The following is a 27,602-nucleotide window of genomic DNA, read 5'->3' as shown; positions in this document are numbered from 1 at the left end:
CATCATTGTTCGCCGACTTCAGCGCTTTTGGTCGCACTGAGCATGGACGCACAGCACAGGCGCTCTTTCCACGACGCGCTTTATACAAGGTCGAACAAAGAGAGAGAGAAAAAATAAATGTAATGTGAGAAAATGTTGCATGTGGTGTCCATTTCCGTTTCGCCGTTGCAAATATGTCGTCACTTTTAACTTGAGGACAGCCCTTCCATTTTGGATACAGAGTTTTGGATGTGGGTCTTTTGCCATGCTTTTCTTTTCAGGCAATTTCTTCGGCACGTGAGTTTTACGAGACACTTTCGCTTTCCTACAAGAACATTTGCAAATGCACACGCCCTTTTCCGCAGTGGCGGTCATTGCGTTATGCAGTTGAGCACAAAGCCTTGTATTCGATTGCCTACCACGTCAGCTACGTTTAAATGGGCTTGTAATTCAATAAAATTCGGCAGATCCCACGAACCGTGGGAATCGTGAAATATTCTCTAAGGAAGAATTTAAGCGTCACAGGATTTTTTTTCTGAATCCTAATCATGGTTCTACAATCAGCCGCAATATCTTTACCTTGAGGGAATACACACGTCTAGCAGAAGGGTTTACAATAACCGCTTATATTTCGGAGATATCTATCGCAACGTTTCCAATGAGTATTAATTGTTTCCTTTGCTCCTAAAATACGAAAGGCATGCTCAGAGTTTCTCACAGAACGGTCCTCTGTTTCTTCTCTTGTCCTACGCCCCGTGGCTCCACCTATACACGACGGGAGCACTAGTCACATCACTGTTCTGTTTAGCAGCGCTGTCGATCCGCATGGCTTGAAAATGATCGTGCGTGGTAAGTTGCCAAGAAAGCGCAGCACTCACTTCGAGTCTTCGTGAAAATGGCTCAACACTGCTGGTGATGAACGCATGGCTTTGGAGTGGGGCAGATTTATATATTGATAAAATGTGCATCAGGCCCGTTCGCAACAAAACAAACGAAACGATATAGCACACACTAAGTTGCAATATATATGCGCCTACCTGGAAATACACAGAATCAAGTAAGCAACAGAGGAGACAAGTTACGACAGCCTAATTAACAGAGGACCCGGTTAACTTTCCTGAAATGTTTCCGCTGGTACAAGCAGACAGCTCTCACCCCGTCGACAATTTGTTTCTCCTGAGCAATAAGGGCATGCACATTTGCACTTGGTTGCCAACTTGACAAATAGGTTAGAAATAATATTCAGTTCAGTGGCTGGTAAAACGGGAAGGAGAGAGGCACGCAAAAAAAATTGGGGCAGGTACGCACTACTGGTGCGAACACTGAGGAAACAGCGTAGCTGGTGGCCTTCCCTAGCATGCCTGCAACCTCCAACTCGCCTCCGTTAAACTATGCTATACACTACTTCCTTCTCACCCTTTCTTGCCCCCATGCTATACTATACTACACTATACTATTGGCCTCGAGGCCCACCACTGGAAACGCCGGCGCCACCGTCGGCGTGACGTGCTTGGCAGGATCACGTGGTCTCAGCGGCCGCGCCAGCTGCTTGTGGCGCACTGCCGCGTGCTTTGAAAACGAGTTTCAAGTCCCACATGCGCTGCGGTCTGTTCAAATTCGGAAGTTTTCTCTCATTTTCTACTCAATTGAAACCATTGTAATAGAGTGGCTGCCTCCGAAGGCGACGAACATGGGGCTCTACCGCTCGGTGCCGCAGTGCAGTGCTTACGCAAAGGAGCCCAGTGTCAGCCTGCACTGGTAACCGCGGAACAAGAAACAGCGTGAAGCATGGGTTGTAAAGCTAAGAACCGGCAAGTAGCCATCCGCTACGAGTCTTGTGTGCAACAAGCACTTCCGCGACGAAGACTTTTGTTACTGCGTCGGGCCTGCGATGTTCGGTGAGTAGCAGACAGCGCGCACTGAGACGATGGCTCGCGCGCGCTTCCCGCCGGCAAATGATGCTTATCTGCCACAGGATGGAAAAGGCGCTACCTTTTACCACGTGCGATACCATCTCAGATCCCTCCCGTGCGACTTCTTGATCATCGGCCCCGTGCTCAGCGTCCATAAAATCGGCTGCAGATGCGCAGGTCATTGTTTAGATACGTTGAATTAAAAAAAAACGCACAGGGTCCCTTATGCATTCGTTAAAGATGACTAGAAGGCGAAAGCCATCTTCTTCTTGTCAGTCGATGTACTCTCCGCGCCCCCCTCCAAAAGCGTTCTGCACCTAACGCTGTTTTGCACGGCCTCCGTGACCGATCACGGATGCAATGCAAAGCGACCATGACGTGTGAATACGTCATCATGTGACGTCACATTATGTGACGTCATAATGACGCTACATATTTTGGCGATCTGTGACGTCATGATGACGTCATATGGTGACACCATCACGTGACGATTATTATTTGCATCACTCGTGTTGACGCTGCCGACGCGGGACGCCGACGGGAAACCTTCCCATTTGATGAGGCATGCATTGCTTCATAAGCTACATAAATTTTGCATTGCCCCCGTGATCGGCCCACCGGCCAACCCCATGTATTTTCTTGGAGCTTCATTTATTTACGTGGGAAAGATGCCACTCTGTTGGCGTTAGACACGACACTGCCGCCAAAATTGCTGGGGTATTCGCCAAATAATTCCTATCCTATTTTACGGCTGCCGGTTGCTGCAAGACCTTCTATTTTATTCACCGCTATTTCAAGTTCATGTGGGTCCTATTTCACAACCGACGTTTGCAGAACAAGTCCGGCAAACGTTACTGTATTTTCTTTCTTTTCCTAGGCGTCGCATGCTACTACATGCTCGGTCTCGTAGACTGGTTCTCCTTCCACCAGCAATTTCGAAGTGGTGAAGCTTTGGTCTATGAATTTATTGATGACAGAGAGCAGCAAGTTCACTGGAATGCAAACGAAACGATAATTAAGAAGCATTAAAAAAAGGCGTCGCATTTGCTCATGTTTTGTGAGAGCACCAAACGAAACGAATGCGCTGAATAAAGAAACAGAAGCAGTGGCATTTGCCCGCTGAGAAGACCGATCAATACGCAGTGCGAGACAACTTGTCAAATGACATTGAAACGTACCCGAATTTAGACCGAAAAAGAAAAAAAAAAACACTGAATCGTCGGGACGGCAGATCACAAAGTTGCCATGCGCACCGAAGCCGCAGTTGTAAGGAAATTGTTTTTGAACTGTTCTGATAGCGTCCGCGCAATAGTAGTTGTTTGTTTACTCACAAATTCTGATATTTTGCGGCCTAAAGTTCACAGCGCGGTGCCAAAACGCGCTCGTAGCAAAAGCGAAACCATCAGTACGAACATACATGCAGACGCTCATACATGCAGAGGCACCGTCAGTCGTCGCGAACCCGTGCGATCGCTGGCTTGAGGCTTCTTTCTGGTATGCTCCGTTTGGTTATACAGGCAGTCTACTCTAACGAGATATTTCACAGTTTGCACTCAGCGAGTCACTACCTTTCACGCAAGAAGCCGGTTCAGGGGTCTCCAACGCGGTGACAGCGTGAAGCGGGTGCTCGGTTTTCTGCAAAGAGACATCGACTGTAGACTATCTTGTGCTTTCAGTTCGTCGAAAATGATTATTTTGACAGTAAAGAACACAGTTCATTTCGAAAGTACTTACAGAAATGCCCTGGAGGGCTTCCGCGAGGTGTTTTTGTAGAGCGCCGACAGCAAAAGCTATGGGGAGCGCTCCGGCGGTATCCTGCCTAGCACGCAATCGAGGCGCGTCCGATAGAGGGCGACTCCGTAACTCCTCGAGGCCAATACTATACTATACTATACTATACTATACTATACTATACTATACTATACTATACTATACTATACTATACTATACTATACTATACTATGCTATACTATACATAGCTATGCTATTCTTTATCATCTCCTTCCTCGCCTTATCACCCTCACTTCACTCCTCTTCACCCTGACTTCCCATTCCCACTCCTTTGCTGTGCTGTACCATGCATGGCTATGATATGCTATTAGCTGTTTGGCCCATACCCGCTTTCTGTGGCGCATAAACAACTCGTTTTGTGCGGTGAACAGACGGACTTACCTAAAGCCTAAACAGCTCCGCTATTAAAAGGCGTGTCTAAAACATACTATGGTGGACAAACCACGGGGTGTGCTAATTGCATCCTTGGAAGAGAACCACCTCCATTAACCAGAGGATGCCCCGCCGCGGTGGTCTAGTGGTTATGGCGCTCGACTGCTGATCCGAAGGTCGTGGGATCGAATCCCGGCCGCGGCGGCTGCATTTTCGATGGAGGCGAAAATGTTTGAGGCCCGTGTACTTAGATTCAGGTGCACGTTAAAGAACGCCAGGTGGTCGAAATTTTCGGAGCCCTCCACTACGGCGTCTCTCATAATCGTATCGTGGTTTTGGGACGTTAAACCCCAGATATTATTATTATTAACCAGATGGCGTCGCTGTGTAGTTGGGGCTTGGTCCGCTTGTTGCCAAGGGCCTTAGAAAAGAATTGTGACAAGGTAAGACATGAACCTGGCAACTTTCACACGTGATACATTCACTCACAGTAACCCTGTTAGATTGCGACGCCGTTAGAGTTAGAGTTCGACTTAACGCAAAGGAGATGTTTTCGCCGCGACGCACTATATACAAGTCTAGGTCACATAAAATGTCTCTTTAGACCCCGTAAGCTATGAATAATACACTAAAACATCACCAATTTTTCTTTCCAGTTCACGTCGTTCGGTGGTGACAATGATTCATCTCCCTAAGGGAGGCGGCAGACAGTAACAGAGGGAAACAGGAACATTGGAATAACTTGGTCCTTTCAACTCCATGCATTCTAAAGGCGCGGTGCATATGAGTGGCATTGCCGCTTATTATTCCATTGTTTTGCTCACCCGCACTGAACTCTTGATGGCCAGTAGAAGAACCGTGTTGCGAATGAATGAGTGCCCTAATCACATTTAGACATTTCCTACGTAATCCTGGCTGGTCTAGATGTGGGAAATGGAGTTGATAAGGCGAGCCTAAGCTGTCGATGTATTGCGAAGCCTCTAGATAAGCATGTGTACTTGTGCTGTAATTGCCTTTCTCTAGATTCACATTATATGCTGCGATATGGCTATACATTATGCCTTCGTATGATGATCGTTATGCCAGACAGATGGCGCTGCCTAGTTATGGCATAGCAGCATAAGGTTTGCTGGCACATTATCTAGTAAAGGACAGAGATATGTGTTTATTTAAAAGGCACCCGATCTGATTCCTACAAAGAGAGCCGGATTTGTTCGAGCTAACTTATTTGCCCCTGATTTTGAGAGAGAGATGAAAGGAAGGAAAGATAGAGAGGAAGTACAGAACAAAAAATTGGTTTCTGTCCTACACTGGGGAGTAAGAGACGTCGAAATATAGAAAAGAAATATACGCAGAGAAAGAGAGCGCACGTACAAAATTACAGCTGTTGACAGCACAAGATGATAGATACAAGTTTGTAAGCGCTGTAGCGCTTTGTAAGTAAGAAGCATAAAATGGAGACAGGACACTGCATAGTCAGTGGTCGCCATGAAGCCAAGATGGATCGCAGGCATCATTATGCAAAATCTCTGCGCCGCCATTGAGAAAAGTTTTAAGAGACGAGTTGCTTTTCGCGCTTCATAGTTGGGTTATTGTGTGGCTCATGTGAATCACAAGAAGACGAGAAGTGCTTCTGCAGGTCGTTTGCGGTAAAAAAAAATCGGAACAACTGAATAAACGATGAACATGCATTGGAATTTTCACTCTCCGATTGTCTTTTCTTTATTTTTTTTTCATTGAATTTCTAAAAAGAAAAGAAAGACCGGATTGTTAAAAGAAGCTCACGCAGAAGCCGATGGCGCGAAGCGTTGAAGTTGGAACATTTCTTATTCTCGGGCTTCATTATACCGCGGAGCTGGTAATAAGGAAACGGAAGAAAGGCGTAAGTAAATTCTCCTTCATCGCCTGAAAGGGAAAGATTAGATGCGAATCAAGATGCGTAAAATGTGTCTCGTGGCACACCTTAGTGATAGTTCCTGACATACTTATTTTCATTTGGGGAAGAATATAAAAAGAAGAGGGGGGAGATTTACAGGAGCTGGAGGAAAAAGCGATTCCTTCGCTGCATATTTTCAGACGGCGAATAGTGGCGCACCCTAATGCCGTTTCCACGCCTCAAAGTTTCTTTAGCGAAACAATTGCGTTTCTTTTCTTTCTCGGCCTCACTCTCATGAAGTCTACTCATTTTAGCTAGTAAAGTGAGCAGATGCAAGAATCGAGATAAAGTTTGACGGAAACCGCGAGCACATTATTGTAGTATTGGAGGCGGCTCCTGCATTGAAGCCACGTGCGTCATTAACGGACTCCTCTCATTCCCAGTTCCATCACCAGAGGCCTTGCCTTTGAGGCGATGGCTTAGTAAAATCCAAGAAGTTTTTTAATTCTACTAGGTCACCGTTCTAGATGAGGCGGGCTACGTGAAGATTGTGTCATCGCGCAGTGCAGTTCTTAGTGCACGGCAAGCGACGTTTGTGCGGTGCGTTAGTGAGCGACCGTCTTCCGATATGCCGACTATAAAAATTTATGCAGAAGAAATTACACTTAGTGAATTTAATATCGAAATGCATCTTGAGAAACAGAATGAGGATACAGGAGAATACATGGTTTTGCTGGGAAGTAGGTGGGTCGTGATCTTCACAATAGAATCTCGGTGCGTGACACGCGAGTGTCACTCACCGGGTGGTGCATTACGATAGGGACTTCATTGTGCGCAAAATATCGAGGACGTTAGTGAAAGCCGTTCTTTTTTAATAGCCAGACTGGCCGAAAAAGAAACATACTTGGACTGCAGATCTGGGACAGCGTCTCGTGATTGGGAATGTATTATGATTTCCTATTTTGGGCATGTACTTCAGAAAGATAGAGCAAACACGCGTCGTTGTAGGAGCGCGACTCCGGGGTTCCAAGGTGACCGAAGCCGAAGAGCTTCCACCGCTTGCTACGAGGTTTATTAGCAGGGGATGCGGTGGAACGGGCAGTGGTCAGCAGCGTTCTGTCAAGCGCAGCAACTACGAGCTCATGTCGATGGCGATGCCGCTCATGCACAGTACGTTGCCGGTGAGGCCACTCTTCACTACAACTTTTTCGTTCAATGTGAATGCAGAACGGAAATTTAAGCAGCAGCGCTAATGCGCACATCTCTTTCCTCTCTCTGCCTTGCACTAATACGCGTTCTAAATTCTACACAAGCCCACCCAAGACTATCATCCTTCTCAGCAGATATATTTGTTTGTCTTCGCATCATTCCATATCTACGATCCTTACTATCTTCACGAAATGTGAGAAAAGGCAAGAATACAAGCAATCACACCGTAGAAGAGCTTAGTGTCGTGTCAGGGGCGTAGCCAGGGGGGGGGGTGTTTCAACCCCCCCCCCCCCCGAAATTTTTCAGTTTTGCTTGCGTATATATACACGCGCACATACAAACGCACTCACGAACATACATAAAGTATGGTTGAACCCCCCCGAAAAAAATTTCTGGCTACGCCCCTGTGTCGTGTACAGCTACACAACGCAAGCCTCATGCCTCCGACCTAAGTGATGCACTTGGGGTTCACATTCGCAAACAACAGCGCCGAGAAGTACACGGTGAGTTTTTTTCTTACCGACCAAACCAATGAGGCAAGTCGTCATATTTGTTAACCCACTGGCCTATTGTTTGACATTTTGATCAAATAAAAAAGACGAGGACAGAGGGAGGTACAGACGACACGGGCGGTACGTCCCTCGTACCTCCCTCCGTCCTCGTCTTTTTGTGCGGTCAAAATGTCAAACAGTACGCACCAACTAGGCCAAACGCAAGTTCTCCTGAACCACTGACCTAGCTTCCATTGTACCGATAGGCAAGAAAAAATTGAGGGACCCTTAAGCTTCGCCTTTAAGAGTTGAACGCGATAGCGAAATCCGGCCCCTAGTGCGTACTTCAACCACTAAGTGCATACTTATTAATGTGTATTGTTACACACACACGCACACAGACAACCACACGGGCGTGCGCGATGTATCTATAGTAATGGTACAGGTGTTCGATCTAAATCACTTCCCTGTGCAAGAGCCGAGACATATTTCTCACAATGCCTCACAGATGGCAGCACATTATCTAACGTTTGCTGCTTGCTTGATCAACGCCTCCTCTAGAAAGCAGGCGTTGGCTTGATATGTTTTCCGCTAGATGGACATAGTTGTCGATTTTTGGAGCTGTTTGAAAGTTCATGTGTTTTTAGCGGCGATGACTGCACTATCCCGGGTTTTTTCGAAACATGGCGTCGCGCAAAAAACGTAGTTTGATGGCCTCGCCAATGCGCCTACAAACCGCCGAATGGCCTCATTTTCGTCGTGACACCTGCCGAACAAAATGCGTTGAGGAGACTCCTTCCACTACCTGGCATTTATGAGTGTTTTTTTAGAAGCAGTTGCAGGTAACATCGTGGCTTTGTGGTAGGACATCTGCTTGCCACGCAAACGGCCCTGGTTCGATCCTCAATGGGACCGAAGATTTTTATTCTTTATTTTATTTGCATCTTCATTTTTCGGTCACGGACGATTTTTCACTCACAACCAACGACGCCATCACCGATACCGTCGCCCACACCACAATTTAACTCTATCGCGTTAAAATTCACAGTCATAACCGGCATCCTGAGCGACACAATGTGAGACAGAAATATAAGTACTGACCGATGAATCGGCGTGAACGCATGATGCAGGCTTTGTGAAGCGGCACAGCAAGTAAATCCAAGCAGAAGAAACTGAGACACGTACATTTGAAGAGTTAGTATACACATGAATTCCTTCATAGATGTGCGCTGCGAGCATTTTAGTGTCATGTTCTCTATTACATATCTTAAATTTCAAGATACTTACACTACTCGTGTTGCAAAGGTGTACAAAAAAAATACGGCTTAGCTGATGCATAAAGACTATCGACACTGGAAAAAAAGGTGAGAGCAAAAAATAAAGTGGATAAAACATGGATGGTCGTTTCATCGTTCACTCGTCCAAAAAGTCGACCAGAATGCGCGATTCTGCTCCACAGACAAGACGTGAGTCAGGCACAGCACTGACCGATTTCTTGCTTTGCCTGCAACCGCGTTCGTTCAGGGCACCAGCGGAAGGATCGGGTTGAATGGGTTACCACTGGGACGTGACCAGAAAGGAAAGCAGAACGGGGGCAGTCCTGCGTTCTGGCGATTTCGACAATTCTCGATGGTGTATTACTGCGATCTTCCAAAAAAGAGGGCCAACCGAAAGGAGAAGAGAAAGGACGCGCTTGTATGGGCCAACAGAAACTCAAATAAGGTATTAGTAAATGTAGTAATAGCCGTAAAAGGGAAGAAAGGAACCATCCAGTTAAGGATAACGTGAACCTGGTTATGCTTGCAGTGGTTATTGTTAGGGGAAGTTCATCGGTATGACCGTTTGCTTGTGTCACTCTTCGCTACCCTTAAAGTGCAACGCAGCGTGGCATTAGCTTGGATCGAATGAATTATATTGTGCTTCGCTAGATAAAACAATTTGCTTGCCATACGATTGCAAGCTCTGTCAGAGCACCGTGAATGAAGAACTTTTTCCGAGGCGGAAGCAATGTGAACGTGCTATTGTAAGGTGAACTCCTGCAAGCGAACTGTCCATCGCCATGTTACAATCTTTGCTAACAGCGAAGCTATTCTAGCTCGCGTAAAGTGTCGACGCTGCCACTATCATAATCATAAATTGGTGCGTGCCACAGAAATCGGCCAAATCGCACTACAAAGAAAGCATCGCGTCGTGTAGCGACCAGATACCGCCCCACTTGGCCGAGCCGCGCATGCGCAGTAGCTAAGCCACGCCTACCGACGGAGACATGGTGCGCAACCTTCGCTTTATAGCGGATAGCCTGGCTGCGCCCATTCGTGTCCAGAGAGTCATGGGGCGTCCTAAGAAAGTGCGTTCTCCCGAGGAGGAAGCCACGCGTCTCGAAGCCAGACGTGTCGGTCGACGGGGAGTACGAGCGACGACGGGCCCGTGCTTCGCTGTGCCAAGTTTTTCGCGGCTTAGTGCAAACTGCCCGCATATTCTGTTTCAGTTTGATATATATGTTTTTTTCTTGTTCATGTTATTGGGGGGTGGGGGGGACTTTTCTTTTTTTTGCAGTGCAGAACCTATATGAATGGAGTAGCCAGCTGATGTAAACCTCAACCTCTCTACTGCGAGCCAGTTAGAACAAAACAGAACAGAACAGGAAGCCATTCTTTTCGTAGGCTAACATCTCGCCAGAAAGAAAGTGTGCTCAGTGTGAGGTACCACTGTTAAGTAGCCGCGGTAGCTGCGAAGACGCAAAAGAAAATGTCCCTTCTTCAACTCGAGCGGGTGCATCTTGGCCATTCGTGCGTCCTCAAACCCCGAACGAGGCCCATTGAAAGGACAGGAAACCTCTGAAATGGCAGCGACATGCTGGCTGGAGCGAGAACGCCGTGCATAGCGGAGGAGGCGATGGCAGCGGGGCGTGTCTCTTCAGGCATCCATCATCGATCGCTAGGCGACGTCTCCTGGACATTCCTTGCTTTCTTATTCGCCCCAAACAGATCTCCCTCTCCTCGCGCTGAGTTCCAAGGTTTTCTTGTCACTTTTTTGTCGTTTTTTTGCACCAACCTTTGCTTCGGTTTTTCTTCTTTTTTTTTTTGTCTGTTGCTTATGCGATCTGCTTCTGTATTTCTGGGCCCTTTCTCCAGCGGGAACGAGCTAGGTTTCGATGGCGATTTTTTTTTATTTCGCTCAATAGTCGCCGGATGATTTACTCTCGGTTCCGCGATGCACTTGCCGCTGCTCGCGAGTCGACACCACGTCAAGTGCAGAGGCGACAGTGATGGTGGTGCTCGCAATTCGATTTGCAACCTTCCCCGGGCGCCGTGAACCCGCCCGCAGTGGCGTCGGCTGCGCCATGATGTTTGCCGTGGCGTCGACCACGACCTCCATAATTTCTTTACGACCGCTGCGCCTCGGGCCTCCTGAGCTATTCGCTCACAGGATCGTTCTGTCAGCACGGTGGAAACCTGGCTGCGCGTCCCTTACTCAGGCTTGATTAAATATCAAGGTTGCTCAATACAAAACGAGCCACACTTACGTATACCGCTATATTCCTTTACCGCCCTTGTTTTAATCCTCCTACATTTATTTATGTTGCACTTAACAATGGAACCAACTATTCCAGCTGCCGTTTCTTCATTAAGACTTGAACATAGAAAGATACAAACACATCGAAATTTACTTTTGTTTGCTTTTCACGGTTTTGAAATGTTTTGCCGACCATGGTGGCTTGAAGCTGCTGCCCTCACGAAAGATTGATGTAGCTTACAGAACGTTGAAGTTGGGCTACTTGATATATATACCTTCGTTATTGTCGTACTGTGAAATAGACATTCACAAGCATTAACAGAGAGAAGCGGTACAGGTGGTAAGACACAATATGTCACGAACAAATGCAATATCTGCTTCTCAAGAATGAAGCTATTACTGACAGCAGTCGTTCAGATTAGTACCCCTCTCTGTGACGCTGCGAAAACCTCAGCATTCGCGATTCGTTCCTTTCTGCAGCTACAACATAACATACATGAAAATGAGGATGCCTCACATGTACGGTAACGTGTTAATTATGTGGAGTTATTAATTACCTTAAGTTTGACGACGAGTAAGCTGCTTTTGTGTCCATCCAGAGGAAGTAATATACGGAATTAGAAAAACTTAGGCGAGGATTCTAGGAGATCAATTTCGTCTAGCATCATAACCTCCGCCGCTGCAGCTCCGTGTCTGTCACACCGAAAGCACTACCCATATATATATATATATGTGTGTGTGATGGGTGAAAAGAAGGACTCACGTACGAAATGTAGTTTTATCAAAGTTTCGTATCGTACCGGACCCATCGATCTTCATACCCAAAGTATATATATATATATATATATATATATATATATATATATATATATATATATATATATATATATATATATATATATATATATATATATATATATATATATACACAAAAAAGCAACTTCGATGCTCCTCCATTGAAAGCGGCAGCAATTTAGATATAAATCCGGGTCTTTGCCGTAGAGCTTACACCACCACACGGCACCTTCACGCACGGCTTACTATATCAACTACTTCGCTCGTTATTTGCCTCACAATAGTGTGATTCGTAAGCACGAGGATGTGCAATACAGACACAGACGCACGAATATGGGCACGTTGTTGAAGGTTAGAGGTGGCCAAGCGACGGGTACGGGTTGTGACGGATTGGAAGAATATATTACGGACGAGCGCAACATCACGAGATGAAACAGAACAGTGAAAGAAATATGGCGACAGACCGGAAACGATTGCGGGCTTGAATAATTGAAACAGGTGTCAGCTCTCGTCGGGCATCATATATCTCTGCCACACGGACGAACGGCGAAATCGTATATGGAGAAGATGAAGGTCCGATATAAGTAAGAGAAAAGGGTGAGGGAAGGGGTGAGGGTTTCAGCAAGGTGTTAGATTCTCAGTGTCACCGACAGTGCCCGTTGGAAAGATGTGATCGGTTTATTGCTGCGAGAATATTTATAGTAGCGGAATCAACAGGGTTTCGTTCGTCTACGTCGGCATACAGCATAAATTGTAGCCAGATCAAGGCCAGCTGATTTCTTGGTCTTAGCGCTTTGTTTTTCTCTTTGTGAGAGTCCTCTTCTGAGAACTGTGCCCCTACAAGAATCAAGAGGCTCTGCCAAGAATTTTAATCGATGACGAAGGCGGAAAGAGCTTTAATGTGCAACGTTCCCAATTTTCATAGAAATGGGGTCCAATACACTCTTGAAGGCCAAAGCAACCAACGAAGTGATTAATCAAGCCAGCGCTTGCTCGCAATAGTGCGGCAGCACGCATTCCGGCTGCACAATGGTACAGAGTGCTTGAATGTACAAATTAGAAAGTTGACGGCGTCTCCTAGACGACTATTCAATTTGCATCGAGCCAGCTTATGCGAGTTTGGCCAGCCCGGGCGACACAAGAGTGCCGCAAACTCTGACACTGCAGTACCCGAGAGCTCCAAACGAGTTAAGTCATTTCTGCGTGCACGCGCCGTACCGCACCCGCACAGAACTTCCACCCTACTCGGACAATTTGCTAATGAATTTGAACAGCACAGAACTCTCCCCGTGTCTGACGAACCCTCGCTGCTGTAATCCCGGTGACTAATTCAGTGCAGCAGGGGGAAAGCTACAAACGCCTCCAGTACATGAGGAGCGTGTTTAAGAGGTGCATGAGTATTGTCTACTTTGGTTTGCTTTCGGTCCGTGCGACACAACGATTGTAATTGGAGGAATTACGTTTCATTCAAAGCAACATATCTTCTTCACGCATTAGGGCTAACGGCGACTTATCAATAAGAATTTTTTTCCTCCAGGAATCTTCTGATGAGAATGAGGAACGGGTAGTAGACCATTTGAAATATAGCGAAGCGTTCGTAGTCGGTAATGGGTCGTCCTCTCGAGCGCCTTCTAGTGGGTCGCCTCTTTTCTGAGAGCACGCTCCTCGTGCAGAGAGTCGGGCCCGCTTTTGACTGTCGCCGTCGCCGAGTGCCCGCTAATAAACGTCTTGACAATTTGGTGGAGAGTGCTGTGCCCTTTCAACAACTACGGTCCGCATTCGATGCCCTTGGAGCTTCGATCCCGTACCGTGCCTGCTACCATGTCTCAAGACGCCGCCCAGGAAACGCCTCCTCTTGCACCGACGCCATGTCCAGGTGTCCCCCGCATCCGCGACCCTCCTGTCTTCACCGGTGCGGATGGCACCGACGTCGAGGACTGGCTCGCGATCTACGAGCGTGTGAGCGTCCCCAATAAATGGGACGAGGCAGGCAAACTGAGCAACCTCGTTTTCTACCTCGCGGGTGTGGCCGGCCTATGGTACAACAACCACGCATCCGATTTCGCTACGTGGTCGGCTTTCAAGACCGCCATCATCGACGTGTTTGGCCGCCCTGCCGTTCGCAAGCTGCAAGCCGAACAGCGTTTACGTGAACGAGCACAGCAGGCCGGCGAGTCTTTCACGAGCTACATTGAAGACGTGCTCGACTTGTGCAAGAAAGCCAATGCGACAATGTCCGAGTCCGACAAGATCCGGAACGTTATGAAAGGCATCGACGACGATGCCTTCACCATGCTGCTCGCCAAAAACCCTCGCACTGTGGCAGAGGTCATCACACTGTGCCAAAGCTACGAGGAGCTGCGCCGGCAGCGGCTGATGACGCGTCGACCTCCATCACGCGACGCCGATCTCACTGGCTTGTCGGCCACGTCGGACCACTCCGTCTTACTCGCCGAGATCAAGTCCTTCGTGCGCGAGGAAATTGCCCGCCAGTTTTCTCTACTGGCCTTCGCTCACCCACAGCATGTTGAGCAGCCGTCGACCACGCTGCTGCCTCCCCTACGCCGGGCAATCGAGCAGGAAATCGTGGAGGTCATGCCGGAATACCACCAGCCCCCTCCAGCGCCTGCGTCTCTCAGTTACGCGCAAGTTGTAGCCAGGCCGCCCCCAGCGCTCCCTGTGGTGCCCCCGCTAACTTACGCCGGGGCCGTCGCCAGGCCTCAGGCCTTCGAAGCGAGTGTGCCGGCTGCGTACGCCGACGTCATTCATACGCCTCGACTGCAGACCACATGCAGTCATATCAGCCGTCGCCCCGTCCCTCGCGTCCTGCAACATGGATGGGACCTAGCCCGGCAAGCCGATGGCGCACTGCCGACAACCGCCCCATCTGCTTTGCGTGCGGTTGGGCCGGTCACGTCGCCCGCTATTGCAACCGCGTGCAGCCGCCTCGAGTCTGATCAACCGTCATCAACCAGCCCAGCCGCCCGTATTACGACCCGCCGCCGCCTATGTCGCCGACGTCACGCCCAGCTTTATCTACCCGCCGTTCACCGTCCCCACGACGCCGATCACTGTCGCCGATGCGGCCTCGTCCGGTCGCACGAGAACATGAAAACTAGTCGTCGCAGTCCAAGAGGCAAGGGCTGCGACGCTATCGAACTGCCAAAGCCCTCAGCAAAGCCCATCAAACGTAGTAGACATGTTTGTAGATGGTGTGCGCACATCGGCCCTTGTAGACACTGGAGCGGCTGTATCCGTTATGGACGCTAAATTTAGCCGACTACTACGAAAAGTGACGACGCCACTTTCCGGGCTCTCCCTCCGTACAGCCAGCGCCCAAAGTATTCACCCGACAGCGGTGTGCACCGCCCGTGTCATGATTCAGGACGCTCTGTACGCCGTCGAATTCATCATAATTTGTTCATGTTCCCACGACGACATCCTGGGATGGGATTTTCTCGCACGTCATGACGCCGTAATTCGGTGCGCACCAGCCGAAATAGAGCTCTCACCATTCCCAGATTTGACGCCGGCAGACAGTCTACCGGCTGCGACCAAGGTACTCGTCAAAGACGACACCACACTTCCTGCAAACTCGTCAACGGCTGTGTCAGTCTATTGCACCGGTCTCGCTGACACCGTTGCACTCCTTTCTCCATCTGACCGCGTTTTCAACAGGAAAGGCTTGCTGGTGCCATTTGCGACCGTGCAAGTCACTCAGGGCGACACCGATATTTTTGTTACGAACCCATCCCCGTACATTGTTACATTGGTGCGAGGGGAATGTCTCGGCAGAGCGGAAGCCCTCGAAGACGCACAAGTTATGGACGCACCGGGTGACACGCACTGCGCCAGCTCCCGTTCGCTCAGTGCTGTTTCCACATCTGATTCGTCACCTGCTGATGTATTTGGTTCTTCGATTGCTGACAACCTTACATCGGTCGAGCGTTCCCAGCTTCTATGCCTGTTGGAAGAATTTCGTTCTTCGTTCAATGTCGCGCAAACTTCTCTCGGCCGCACGTCTGCTGTCACGCATCACATCGACACTGGCACCCAACCACCACTGCACCAACGTCCATATCGCGTATCGCCACCAGAGCGTCGTGTAATTAACGAGCAAGTCAAAGACATCCTTCGCCGCGATATTATTCGACCCTCCAACAGCCCGTGGGCTTCTCCTGTCGTTCTCGTTGCGAAGAAGGACGGCTCTGTGCGGTTCTGTGTGGACTACCGACGACTCAATAAGATTACCCGTAAGTACGTTTATCCCCTACCTCGAATAGACGACGCCATTGACAGCCTGCAAGGAGCAGAATTTTTTTCATCGCTCGATTTGCGCTCAGGGTACTGGCAAGTCCCCATGGCTGATGACGCTCGACCGAAGACAGCGTTTGTCACACCCGACGGCTTGTACGAGTTTAACGTCATGCCGTTTGGGCTGTGCAGTGCGGCCGCGACCTTTGAGCGCATGATGGATACAGTTCTGCGCAACTTGAAATGGCACACGTGCCTGTGCTACCTCGACGACGTCCTCGTTTTCGCCCCGGACTTCTCCACGCATCTTCAACGCCTGCGGCATGTTTTGACGCGTTTGAGCGAGGCCGGGCTACAACTGAATCTAAAGAAGTGCCGATTTGCAGCACGACAGCTGACGATACTAGGATACGTCGTGTCCAAGGACGGAATTCTCCCTGATCCAGCCAAGCTTCGGGCCGTGGCAGAGTTCCCCAAGCCTACGTCCGTCAAGGAACTGCGCAGTTTCGTAGGATTATGCTCCTACTTCCGGCGCTTTATCCGAAACTTTGCGACTATCATATCGCCGCTGACGAAGCTCCTTGGCAGCAACGCGCCCCTCAATTCGTGGTCGTCGCAGTGCGACGAGGCTTTCGCAAAGTTCCGTCGTCTGTTGACGTCTCCTCCCATACTACGCCACTACGACCCAACGGCCCCTACAGAGGTACACACGGACGCCAGCGGTGTTGGCCTCGGCGCTGTCCTTGCGCAGCGCAAACCTGGGTTCCCAGAATATGTCGTGGCATATGCAAGCCGTACGCTTACTAAAGCCGAGACCAACTACACCGTCACGGAGAAAGAATGCCTGGCAATCATCTGGGCCCTTGCGAAGTTTCGGCCTTATTTGTATGGTCGCCCATTCGATGTTGTCACCGACCATCATGCACTGTGCTGGTTGTCGTCGTTGAAGGATCCCTCAGGCCGTCTCGCCCGTTGGGCACTTCGCCTGCAAGACTACGACATCCGCGTGCTGTACCGCAACGGACGCCAGCATGCTGACGCCGACGCCCTGTCGCGCTCTCCCTTGCCTGACGAAAATGCCCACAGCTCAGTGTCTCACTTTGCCGTTTCTTCCATCGACATTCACACCATTGCTACCGAACAGCGCAAGGAACAATGGATTGCCTCACTGATAGACTTACTGACTGATCCGTCGGCCACACCATCTACTCGCGCGTTGCGTCGTCAAGCCCACAATTTCGCCGTTCGCGACGACCTGCTCCATCGACGCAATTACAACGGCGACGGCCGCCGGTGGCTACTAGTAATACCCCGCAGTCTGCGTTCTGGCATATGCGAGTCGTTCCACTCTGATCCGCAGTGTGCACACTCTGGCGTATCGAAAACCTACCACCGCATTCGCCAACGGTACTTTTGGAGAGGCATGTACCGCTACGTGCAGAAGTTCGTTCGTTCCTGCATCGGCTGTCAGCGCCGCAAAACTTCAACGCACCTGGCGCCGGCAGGTCTGCACCCTCTGCCTTGCCCTGACCGACCGTTTGGGCGCGTTGGAATCCATCTGTATGGGCCAGTTCCTCTGACATCCGCTGGTAACCGCTGGGTCATTGTCGCTGTAGACCACCTCACGCGATACTCTGAAACTGCCACCCTCCCTGCGGCCATAGCGCGCGATGTGGCCTCCTTCCTGCTCCAACGAATCATGCTGCGTCACGGTCCGCCCCAGGAGCTGCTCAGTGATCGAGGCCGTGTCTTCTTGTCGGAAGTCGTGGAAGCCATTCTCAAAGAGTGCAACGTTGTTCCCCGCAAAACTACTGCTTACCACCCGCAGACGAATGGCCTCACCGAACGCTTCAACCGCACGCTAGGCGACATGCTCTCGATGTACGTCGCCGCCCACCACACAAATTGGGATTTCATTCTGCCCTTCGTCACGTACGCCTACAATACCGCCTCTCAGAGCACTACTGGTTTCTGGCCATTTTTCTTATTGTACGACAGGCACCCGTCGCACACAATCGACACCATCCTTCCCTACAAGCCAGATCAATCTGAATGTGCACCTATTTCGGACACAGGCAGGCTTGCTGAAGAATGTCGCGCGCTTGCGAAGACCTTTACAACGCACGAACAAGAGCGGCAGAAGAGCATTCGCGGTGACACCACCACTTCTGAGTCCACGTTCCTCCCTGGAGCGCTCGTGTGGCTCTCGGCCCTGACCACTGCAACTGGCCTCTCTTCCAAACTACTGCCCAAATACGAAGGTCCCTACCGTGTCGTGGAACGCACATCCCCGGTCAACTACCTGATCGAACCCATCGAACCATCTTCGGACATGCGCCGTCGAGGGCGCGACATTGTCAACGTGGAGCGCCTGAAGCCCTACCATGACCCGCTCATAGTGACAAGCTGCTAGGTCGCCAGGCGGCTCCCTTTTCGTACCCGGGGTAATTGTAGCGAAGCGTTCGTAGTCGGTAATGGGTGGTCCTCTCGAGCGCCTTCTAGTGGGTCGCCTCTTCTCTGAGAGCACGCTCCTCGTGCAGAGAGTCGGCCCCGCTTTTGACTGTCGCCGTCGCCGAGTGCCCGCTAATAAACGTCTTGACAGAAACAATTTCCGAAAATATTGCCAGACGCGAGTGAAATAGGACTTCTGAGGAAGGCAGAGTAATTGAAAAAGACTGGAGCCTCTGTACTTGCAAAGCGGAAAGCAGGAGCCGGCCTGTCCAAACCGTTTGCGCCGCTGTTTGTTATATTGCACAGATTCGAGGATGAACTCCTTGGTAACAACCGCTTAAGTAATCAGTGCTGTACACGAAGTGAGGTCCAAGTACCGCCAAGGGAAGTTTGTGGAAGAGCTACAGTGCTTACGGTATTGACGTACAAAATAAGTCAACAGTTATAACGCTCGTGAGATGAAAAACAGGATTGTAATTATTTTTTTTTTATTTTTGGGGCTGCTATGTTCCATCATCATGTACCATCGGTCTCCCGTTAACCAAGCTTGTGCGTGCTGTTCACTGTTCGAATAGTTAAGCAAGACCATTTTCAGAAGCTCCATCAAAGAAACTACAAAACGATACGAAGAATCTTGTTCGAATGTTGCGTATGTGCCGAGCTGTTGTAACGCAGAAACTCAGCAGGTGAAACGCAATCTTTTATGTCTAATTCAAGCTTCGTTAACTATTTACCTTTTTCTTCGGTTAACAAGGTGTGTTAAAATATTGCGCCACCAATTACGTTATTCTTTTTCTAAATCTCCAGAGCAGTGAAAACTCACCAGCTAGAGCACAGAAACGTGTATCTGTTAGACCTGCCGCTAGTGCTGCATTTCTTTTGGCAGAAATGATTTGCCATTTTGCATATTGTGGCGAAGCAGTTGGTACTGTTTAACGGTTGCGCTCTCCAGCGGCTCCTAGTGGGTCGTCCTCTTCTAAACTCCGGTCGCGCTAGGAGGCCGTGCTTTTGCCTTGACTGTCGCCATAGCGCATTGTCGCCGAGTGCCGTCCAATAAACAGCTTAACAATAAGAATAATATGGTATCATAGGAACAAAGCGACAGTGCATGAAAAGAAAGGACGTCGTTAATTAGGTCGTGTAAATAAGGTGAGAGAGAAAAACAAGATTTGGCGTAGGTTGCACTAAACCACGCAAGGCTTGAAACTGCAAAACTGGACGATTTTCAAGACTAATCTGGTTGCTTCTGGGCCTTAGCTAGGTGATGCAACTTCTAGGTTGCTTCTTAGTTGTTGCTAAGCTTTAGCTAGGTGATTCTAGGTTGTTTCTACGTTGATTCTCAGTGCAGAGAGGTTCGACATAAACCACAGACAGCCACAGGCACGAAACAGTTGTCGAAACTCCAGCGAAAGAAACTCGCACTGAAACCAAGCGTTCGCACTTCTCATAGATCTACGGGCACGTCGTCGTTGGCGTAGGCCTTCCATCGCTTCGGAGTCTTCTTGCGGCCGCCGTTCCCTTTCCCATTCCCTAGTATTCTATTGTTGTACGTACTCAGGGTCTTCGGCTCGCCACCATCGCTTCGCAGCCATTTGTTGGACCAACCGTTGCCTTCTTCGTTTTCAGCGGACCAGAGGTGATTGCTACGATGTACCCAATTTCCGTGACACATAGCCGTTTATGATGACGATAGCTTTCGACTCACAAGGAATGATTTGCTAAGCAGATTTGTTGTTAAATAAGGTGAAGCAATATTAAGTGAGATCCTATTAGCTTTGCTGACCCGCAGGTCGCGGGATCGAATACCGGCCGCGGCGGCCGCATTTTCGACGGAGGCGGAAATGCTTCAGGCCCGTGTGCTTAGATTTCGGTGTACGTTAAAGAACCCCACGAGGTCGAAATTTCCGAAGACCTCCAATACGGCGTCTCTCATAATCATGTCGTGGTTTTGGGACGTTAAACCCCAACAATTATTAATATTATTATTACTATTAGCTTTGGATATTCAGGTTATATTTTGTTTCTTTTTATATTCCTTTTCGAAAACTATTTGCCTTGACGTCGAACAAGCCAAAAAGCCTTCTGTGGACTAGAAGACATAATACTGTTAGTGAACCTCATCTGATTGATTTTTGTCTGTAGATTGGTGACCTTTTTATGCGTAATACGATTGCTAACAATATTAATTGAGCTGAACCCTCAAATCCGCTGTTTTACGAGATATATGACAAGGCCATCTTATGGAAACAAGATACAACTTTCTCAGTTATCACATATAAACACCTTAAGAAAAAATGAATAAATGCCTATACACACGTTCAATAAACGTAGCGTTAGTGCGCCATGTGCCAAGAAAGGTTATTAAGATTAATATACTCTTACCTTGCACGAACACGGCTAACAACACTACATACGTGGAGCCCATCACTAATGGACCTACCTTAGCTTAGCCTACAGTAGCCTCTGAGTTGCAACTTTACTCTACATAAGCTTCAGCAAAAAGCATAATGTGAAATTAAAGCATTTGACACATGTGCAGAACGGTGCCAGTGGTTCGCGAATGGGCACATCATAAAGTATGTCATGCCAGTAGATTTAGAAAGATAACATTTCTTAAAATCTGGAACAGGTATGCGCCCACAACGGGCTGATATATATATATATATATATATATATATATATATATATATATATATATATATATATATATATATATATATATATATATATATATATATATATACTGATATTTTTCCTGCAATCACTGATATATTGGCAGGGTCTCCTCGGAAGCAGCGCTCATCACTATTCTTTCGGTTGTCTTTGGCAAAACACTGCTGCTTGAAAGCTTTAAAAGCGCAAAACATAGTCGAGAATCAACAGCGCTATGAAGGCTACTGTCATTGTTGCCACCATCGACCCCGATTGCGCTTCGTCCTTGCAATGTTTCATTCTTCATGTTGCCCGGGGGAGCCCCTTGTCGAAGCAAACCAAAAGGATACATGGCCCCGAACTTTGCTTACGCTGAAATACTGGTGTATTGTCCCGAACAGAAGACGAAGAGGAGCGGTAGCGACAAGAGACGACGAAGAAGATCGAAGGTCGAGATTAAACAGTTGATCAGTCTCGGATCTCTATTTTATATTTGGCGCAGCCGACAGGATGTGGATAGAAGTAAGAGTTGGTACTACTGCTGCGGGACAACCGTTCGTCACGTCCTACAAAGCTGAAGACGAGCAACAAGTCGAACTCCAGGAGTCAGCGACGTCACCAAGCCTGCTACAGTTCATCGCAAGCAAGGCGAATATCAGCGAGGCGGACCTCATCAGCCGAGGTACGTGGAAAATCAATATCAAGATGTCCGACTATGAAAAGCACTTCAGGCAGCTAACCCGTGACGAGCCGTTTTCAACTGGCACAAACCAGCATATTGCGGTGCTTATGGAGCAGATGTTGCAAGTGCAGGCATTACAAACTGAGCAACATGGACAATTACTTGCTGTGCTAACGGAGACACTACGAGCTAACACCGGTCCCAAAAATGATTTAGTCAAGCCGGACATGTTCGATGGGGCGTCCTCGTCAGCAACTACTTGGCTAAAATTCTTCGAGTACGCGTGTGAGAAGAATAGGTGGACGACGTCACAGGATAAAGTGCAGAATATGAGGTTGTTCCTCATTCACAATGCCAAGAAGTGGTACGAGCTCCGAATATTAGACCATCAAGACGATTCCTGGGATCAGTGGACAGCAAGTTTCATCTCGGCTTTTGACCAAAACCCTGTCGACCGGTGGGACAGGGCTATATTTTTCAAGCAACGTTCAGGATCACTAATTGATTACTTCTATGAGAAGAGACGGCTATTGCAGTTAGCAGACCCTGAGCTGCCTGAATCATCTATTGTGCCTTTAGTCATTCATGGTATGACGAAGGAATGTCAAAAGCAAGTGCAAATAAGGTCGCCCAAGACTGTTGAAGAATTATTGGGATGTCTTAAGGACGTTTACCATGAGACGTCTGGGCACGCTGCACAGCATAACTTGACTCATTCAGTGAGAGTTCCTGCAGATAATGCAGCGCCAGCAGTCACAACAGCCCCAAGAAGTACCGCTTCATACTATCGGCCTAGCAACGGAGACCCCCAGGAGACAAAAAACTAATAAACGTGGGTGTACAGCCCCACCCGTGTAACCAAAATGAGGCTGTCTACTTGATTCAGTCAAATGTTTTACAAACTGCACTGATTATAAATGGAAGAAAAGTAAATGCATTAGTTGACACAGGAGCTTCAGTAAGCCTGATCAATGAAATCATGGTGAAGCCAGAGGAGATGCGGCGAGGTAAAACGATTACAGTTAAGAGCTATGATGGATCATCTCGTACACTGCATACCTGGACTAGAGCTAATGTACATTTGGCTGGGGAAGACTTCACGATAGAAGCACTGGTCATGCGTGATGTCGCATTTTCGTTTATACTGTCAAGACCCGACATGAAGAAGCTAAGAATGAACATTTCTTGGAAAGATGAAGTCACTCTAGATTCCATGGTTTCATCTATCCAGACACCGACGCAGATGAGAACTGTCAAGTGCGCTCGTGATGTATGGACAGTTTTTCCGGAGCTTGTATGCTTGGACACATATCCACCTGCAGCTTTCGTACCCGAAGTACCTTTCGACCTTCGTGACACGACTATTGTGCGAAAAAGAGCCTATAGGATATCCCATGAAAAGAAGACATGGCTGAAGCAAGAACTGCAGCAAATGCTAAACGCTGGAATCATAAGGCCATCGACGTCACCGTTTGCGTCGCCTATAACTATTGTCCCTAAGGAAGATGGTTCACTGCGACTCTGTACCGATTACCGGCAAATCAACGCCCAAACAGAGCTATATCCATACCCTATGCCCTTTGTTGACGACATCATTAACGACACCGGAGGCTGCAAATGGTTCTCCCGAATCGACTTGTGCAAAGGTTACTGGCAGGTACCTCTCCAGGAAGAATCGAAGAAGTACACGGCCTTTATAACGCCATTTGATGTATACGAATACAACCGCCTGCCGTTCGGTTGGAAGAATTCAGGAGCTTTCAGCGCATGATGAACACTGTACTTAAAGAGTTCATAGGAGACTTCTGCAATGTTTATGTCGATGATGTCATCATTTATTCTCGTACGGAGGAAGAGCATTGTTCCCACTTGTCTCAGGTACTAGAGGCACTGAGCAATTCACACCTGAAAATAAATAAGAAGAAAAGTGAATTCTTCCAGAGAAAAGTGGTGTTTCTCGGCAGAGTCCTCGACGGCTTCACAAAGACCACAAAGGAACAGTCCGTCCAACGCATCAAGGAGATGCAGAAACCCTGCGATGTCCACTCACTGCGCGTCTTCCTAGGGCTAGCCGGACATTTTAGGGCATTCATCAAAGATTTTGCGGGAATATCCAGGTGCCTTACAAGACTAACTCAAAAGGAAGTCCCTTTCGTATGGAGCGATGAGTGCGAACGTGCATATCAAGAACTGGTGCGTGCCATATCTTCAGACCCAATCCTCATATTACCCGATTTCACCAAACCATTCGAGCTCTGCACCGATGCGTCCAATTACGGAGCAGGAGCAGTGTTATACCAAAGAGACATAACCCAAGACCGAAGCCACCAGTTGAAGGTCATCGGTTATTATTCCTACACCTTTTCAAGAGCTGAAGTAAACTACACGACCACGGAAAAGGAGGCCTTAGCAGTGGTGCTGGCGTTGCGGTACTTCAGAAGTTATTTGGAAGGCCGTCACTTTAAACTTTTCACAGACAATCAAGCATTGACGTACCTTCTGAGCCTTACACAACCGAAGGGCAGAGTAGCAAGGTGGATCAGCGAAATTCAGCAGTTCACGTTTGATGTCAGCCACAGACCCGGTGACAAACTACCTGACGCGGACGCCTTATCAAGATTGCACATAGTGCAAACGAATGACTATCAAGAGGCGCACGTTGCAAGTGTATGGGAAGGCACCGAAGATTTAGAACTGATGAACGGAAAGTTTGTTGTGCCTCAAAGCTGCATATCAAGAATATTGAGGCTCTATCACGACAGTCCACATTCAGGTGGTCATGACGGCTTTTGGCGGACGTACTGGAAAATTCGGAAACGTTTTGCTTGGAAGAACATGAAGGCCGATGTAGAAAATTACGTAAGAACCTGTCACCAATGCCAGACGATGAAAGCGAAGTTCCGCCCCAAAGGAAACCAAATGGTGATTCCTTCATATTCAGATGTGCCATTCGAAGTTGTCCACCTAGATTTTGCTGAGCTCAAAAAGAAAGGGGAGGGTGTACGCCGAACTCAGTCCTTTCTAGTGGCTGTTGACCAGTGCACACGTATGGCTGCGGCAAAACCCGGAAGAGAAGATGCGAACAGTGTCATTTCATTATTGGAAAGACAGGCATTTAGGCACACCAAGGTAATTGTATCTGATAATGGACCTGCATTCCGCAGTGAGAGGCTCCGACGGTGGGCAGAAGAAAAAGGTATCACCTTAAGATTCGCCACACCGTACCACCCCGAAGGAAATGCTCTCGCGGAACGCCTCATCCGTGAGTTGAAGACTTTTATTTCCATATACGATGACTTCCGTGGAGGATGGAAGTGTGCCCTTGAGGCAGCGGTGAGGCATCACAATCAATCTCACACGGCTGGACTTGGCTGTAGCCCTCAGTTTGCTGCCTTTCAGAAGACGACGTGGCTACCAGCAGATTACGAACTTGGCATAGTAGGGAAGATTCATATTCCTGAACGCAAGAAGACGATCGAGGAAACCAACAAATATAAAAATTCAATGAAGAAGTACTACGACTTGCGCCATGCAACTCGCATGCCCAATATACAACCCGGAGACATGGTACTTGTGCGGAAAGGTCTTGATCATTCGAAGAATGCTTTTACAGGTCCTTATATCGTCTTCAAAACGGTGAAACAACAAGGTATACTGAAGTCTGTGCACTTCGAAGGACCATCCGGCAAGACAGAAGTGACAACTGTGAGTAACCTAGTGCCATACCATCCGCGGAGGGATGGCGATAAGAGACCCGGAGGATGTATTGTCCCGAACAGAAGACGAAGAGGAGCGGTAGCGACAAGAGACGACGAAGAAGATCGAAGGTCGAGATTAAACAGTTGATCAGTCTCGGATCTCTATTTTATAACTGGCTTTGTTTTTTTTTTGCCAGAATCATCAGGACTATGAATTCCACGCTTTATATGCCTCGCGGCTCCAACATCATTTCATGATTTCTGGTAACTTCGCAGTTCCACAGTACACTTTTCTCCATACTGTATATAACACGAATGTGAAAGGCAAAGACAGGGATGAGAAATAACATTGTCACGTTGTCGTTAAATAAAAATGAAAATACAACGTGCATGCGAGTCGCGCCGTAAACTGACAGCGGCGTCAATAGTCGCCGGCCGTCAAGTGATCTGATCATCGGTGGAGCGCGTCGTCTTTTATAAAGCTGTCATCGAACCTACCAGCGTTATCGCTGGTGTTCGCGTAAGGTCTCGAATAAACTGGACTATTCGCGCCCTGCGCGTAATCTTAACAGAATAATCTGAAATAATCGCGAAGCTTCTCAAGCATTGCAGCGCTGTCTGCGCCGAGCGTTGCTAACAGTTTTTGTGGCTGATACATGAATACATCAAAATAAAGTTTCTAAACGCGCATTGCAATATGCAGTATCACAAGCTAACGATTTTCAGCATGTGGACATAGCGAACTTATTGACCAAGCCCTGACTAATGGCGCAGACACGGAATGACTCAGAGGGCATGGTAAACAGTGCGAGTCACGCAAGGGTGCGGTATTCTATCGCACAGGCGCAGCAAGTGCTGCAGATTCTGTGCCTACTAATCCGAAAAGCATTTTCTCCGGCTTTTAGTCATGGTGATGCATTTTGTGTTGACTAATTTCATGGCGCTTAGCCTATATAATGAAGGGTATCAAACTTTAGCGGCGTTTCTTTCTTTCTGTTATTTTAATTTTTTTACTTATTATATTTCCCCTTGAAAAAGGATGAACACCTCACTAAATAAATCTGAAAGTCAATGAAATCTGTGGTTTCAAATGATAACATGGTCGCAAAAGCAAACTAAAATCGTTGAATTGCTCCTTAACTTTCTGAAAAAAAAAAGAAGATAATCTCTGATTTGTCCCTTCTTTGGGTTGCGGATAGACAGCACTGGTACTCTTCTATCACTATAGTCTGCGAAGAAATGTGGAAAATGAAGTAAGTTGTGCCCGAGACGACAGGCCGAAATGAACTGCGACATATCTTTCCCAGCCTCTGATTTTCGTTGAACGTCTCACTGAATAGGAGAGTATTGTGGTTTAAGTGACTTTCTTGCGTGAAAGTCACTTGAGTCACTTTTTGTCTCTTCATAGAGAAACGAAAATATGAAGAGACGAAAAGGGCACGTGCTTTGCGAATAAACACAAGAAAAATTTGATATTTGTGATCTGGTTTTATTTTATTTTTGTACATTTAACAGTAGAACGAAGCAAAAGCAAAAGGCTATACGGCCTGACGATGGCTCTTGCTCCGAAATACAACCTGGTACAAAGACAGGTTATATGCGTGCTAAATTGCCGTCGAGCGCCTTACGACACCACTAACAAGCCAAGGTATGCACACACTGCAGACGCTTATGGATACACCGCCTTTATTTGCATGATGAGCTCCGTGCGTGCGCGAAGCCATTAAGATTGTGCAGCTAAAAGGGCCATCTGTTTCTGCGCCTATGCCACGCCGTTGAAGATCCGACTGCAGCGTGTGTACATACGCAGCTACAAACGTGGCTTTCTAGCAGTGAATGCGTATTTGTTCTTGTTCGTTCAATTTTTTTTGTATTTTTTTTTCTATTGACTACTTGGGTAGCACAACGTTTCTCTTCCGCGTA

Source organism: Rhipicephalus sanguineus, chromosome 3 (assembly GCF_013339695.2).
Source record: "Rhipicephalus sanguineus isolate Rsan-2018 chromosome 3, BIME_Rsan_1.4, whole genome shotgun sequence".
Classification (NCBI taxonomy): Eukaryota; Metazoa; Arthropoda; class Arachnida; order Ixodida; family Ixodidae; genus Rhipicephalus; species Rhipicephalus sanguineus.
Note: the sequence above shows the minus strand (reverse complement) of the source record.